Source organism: Bombina bombina, chromosome 4 (genome assembly GCF_027579735.1).
Source record: "Bombina bombina isolate aBomBom1 chromosome 4, aBomBom1.pri, whole genome shotgun sequence".
NCBI classification, from domain to species: Eukaryota; Metazoa; Chordata; class Amphibia; order Anura; family Bombinatoridae; genus Bombina; species Bombina bombina.
This window is the reverse complement of record NC_069502.1, coordinates 525,869,748-525,873,309: the sequence shown is the minus strand read 5'-3', so window position 1 is coordinate 525,873,309 and position 3,562 is coordinate 525,869,748. Positions and strand designations below refer to the sequence as shown.

At 32.3% G+C, this 3,562-nt stretch overlaps 1 long non-coding RNA gene across 1 annotated transcript; it reads left to right on the top strand.

Annotated features, from left to right (window-relative positions):
• Positions 1–601: 601 nt before the first annotated feature.
• LOC128655462 (uncharacterized) lies at positions 602–1,445 on the top strand. The gene is made up of 3 exons (XR_008401811.1): positions 602–965; positions 1,144–1,197; positions 1,273–1,445. It is a non-coding gene; the product is annotated as an uncharacterized LOC128655462 (long non-coding RNA).
• Positions 1,446–3,562: the final 2,117 nt, after the last annotated feature.

Sequence of the window (3,562 nt, the reverse complement as noted above, 5' to 3'; positions counted from 1 at the left end):
TTCTAGTTGAAGTTGTCATCGAACATTACGATGTTATTATCGGATATCAAGCAAAATCTGTCAACCCTCAAAGAAAAAAGGCTATTTGGGAACAAATTAGTCGTGCTGTGTCAGCAGAGGGTAGTTTTCCGAAAGACGTCAGGGCCTGTCGGAAGCGGGTGAATGATATTCGTAAGAATATTAAAAGAAAAGTATGTAAGGAAAAGCAGTTATCAAAAGGAACTGGTGGAGGCCCCGCATATAGGGCTGAACTGCTTGACTACGAACAGATGTTGTATGCCAGGATGGGGGATGCTGTCGTGGTGGGACTTGATGTACCATCAGATACCATGGATTTTCGAGGTAAATATCTAATTGATTGCTATTAAACGAATAGTATAATATATTCTTAACTTATATTTCAAGATTCAGACAGAGCATACCCTGTTAATAATTTTTTTATATGAATATTTTTTATTTTTTTATTTTAATATGTATTGAACAAAGTTTGCTTGTAAGCAGGACCATTTTTGGATGAGGACCTGGATACAGCTTGTTAATTGGCTGGCTACATTTAAAAAGAAACCAATCAGCAAGCGCTAAACAGGTGTCACACCCAAAAATGGCCACGCTTCTAAACTTAGATTTTTTGTTTCGGAAATGAGATATAATCCAAAAAGAAGAAAATATAAAAATTTTATTAGTATTGAATTATAAATTTTTTTGGAAATTCAATGCTCTATCAGAATAATGAAATAATAATTTACACTATACTATTTCTTTAACATGTATTTTGTATATTCAGTTTCTCAATCTTTAATTTTAATTAAATTTTAATTTGTTTATATGTACTATAGAAGAACATGAACAGGCATTAGAAAATGAATTAGAAAATGCCCAGGTGGACCTACCATCCGAGTCTGAGTTGACTAGTGAACAACCCACAACATCTTCATGTGGTATACCATGCAGGGAAGAAACTACCAGTAAGTAAAAGTATATTACAAAAATGATAATATCATTTGTATTAATGAAAAGAATGGACAATGAAATGTAATTAATATGTATTACTACGTTTCTTACTTTTCGCCATGAAAATTCTGTTTATGTAAAGATATTTAATTTAAAAACATATATATTAATCTCAATTTAATTTTGTTACAGGTGTCATGGGATTACTACAAACTATGCAGGATTCGTCAATTACATTATTTGATGGTAATTATTGACCTTTTTTTTTTTTTTTAAGTAATTTTATTAATTTTTTAAAATAATTATTTTTTACATTCATAGATGAAATAGAAATCACATTACAACCACTTGTAACTGACACAGTTTGTCAGGAGGATGATGATGATGAGACACAAATAGAGGGACAAACATCGACACAACTTGAAACACCACATGTAGAGGAATCAGAATGTGAAGAAGAGATTGAGGATGCAGAACAATGCCCGATAGATGAACCGGAGAGACGAAATGAGGTTGAAAGATTAACAGATATGGCATTGTCTTTCAGAAACGAACAAAATGAATTTTTTAAACAAATGATAGAATTGGAAAAACAAAGAAATAATATACTTCAAGAACAATTAACAGTGCAAAAGGAGTATTATCAGAAAAAGTTAGAGTTCTTGAATAGACGACATCCTGATTTATAATTGTATTCTCCATATATACCTTTAAGTTATGGGTTCTAAAATATTTAACGCACTTATAGCCTTTGTTAATGTTTATTAGAGTTCACTGTTTTGATGTTAATTTTTGTTGTTTAATAAAGTTTTTTATATTAATAAATAAAAAAAATTTATTCAAAGTAAATAACGAAACTTTTTTTTTTTCAAAATATTCATTTTTTATTCAAAAAGAGAAAAAGATATGTATAAATAACACAACACAACTTTGGTTATAAACTATATAAATTCTATTTTTAATAAAAAAAATTATGTTTTTCTCTCTCTCTCTCTCTCTCTCTCTCTCTCTCTCTCTCTCTCTCTCTCTCTCTCTCTCTCTATATATATATATATATATATATATATAATAAATAACACAACACAACTTTGGTATCAAACTATGTAATTTCTCTTATATAAAAATAAATATATATATATATATATATATATATATATACAATTCTATCAATTATAATTATTAAATTAAACCATGGTATTTGAATCCAATCTGAAAATTTCCTGAAAAAAAGAGAAAAGATGTAATTAATTATATAGAACAAACAATATTAACATGTTAATACAAATTTATTAAGGAGACTTACATCTAAAAAATCGTTCAATAATTTCAAGACGATTTTCCACTCCAGCTCTTGTGGTATGTCTTGTGACAATTTCCTGAGGAACATAAACATCTTCTGGAACATCCTCCAGACACACCTCATCTATATTTAGTTGGGAAATAGCAATATTGTGCATTATGCATGACACCAGAATTATGTCATTACATTTCTCTGGGGAATATTGTAGATCACCACCAGAACGGTCCAACACCCGAAATCTCATTTTGAGTACCCCGAATGTACGCTCAATAGCACTCCTTGTCGACCTGTGAGATTCGTTGAACTTGATTTCTGATCGTGTATGAGGTATTGGTACAGGTGTCAAGAGCCAAGGCCTACAGGGGTACCCGCTGTCGCCTTCAAAAATATAAGAAAATTACAAATTAGCGACATGTAACAACAGGTTTATGAGGTTAAAATATGACATTTTATAAATAAATATAAAAAATTTAATATTCACCTAATAGCCAACCGTGTGGCATCTCTCCACGTTCAAATGCTGCAAATAAAGCAGACTGCTTTAATATGTGATAATCGTGGCATGACCCTGGAAAACCTGATCTTACTGCCCAAAACCGAAGGTTAGAGTCACATACTGCTTGAACATTGAGAGAGTGGAAGTGTTTCCAATTTCGATATTGCTCCTCCCTTAAAGCTGGTGGTCTAATTGCAATATGTGTGCAATCAATTGCACCTAGGACATTTGGAATGCCGGCAACTTGATAAAAACCAGATTTTACTTGGTGCCATTCATGTACATTCCTTGGCACATATATAAATTTATTTAGATGCTTCAAAATCGCTTTTAAGACAGTCCTCAAATGTCTACAAAAAGAAGGCTGACTCATGCCAACCACTGCACTGGACACAGCCTGAAAAGAGCCCGTGGCTAGGAAATGCAAAACTGCCAATAACTTGAGCATTCCAGGTATTGCCCTTGTTCTTCTAGTCTGTGGCTCTAGATCATTCTGTATTAGAACATATAGATTTTGTATGCTCTCCCTGTTTAGGCGAAATCTTTTTTTTATCTGATAATCAGATAATGCCTGTAGTCCACAACGAGGTAGAAAAACTCGTGGAACTCTTTGCCGTCTACGTATTGGCAAAATCTGTTCATTTCTTCGATTTTCATGGCCCCTTGCTAAAGAAATTGCAGACAAAATCAGGAAATAATCCATCTTCTTGCGCTGAAAATATGGAGTAAATTAGATGTTCTCCTATCTCTTCATGGAGAACATTAGTAGTCGTATTAGGAGGAGAACTTTAGGCTCTCCAATGGCGCAAAATAAT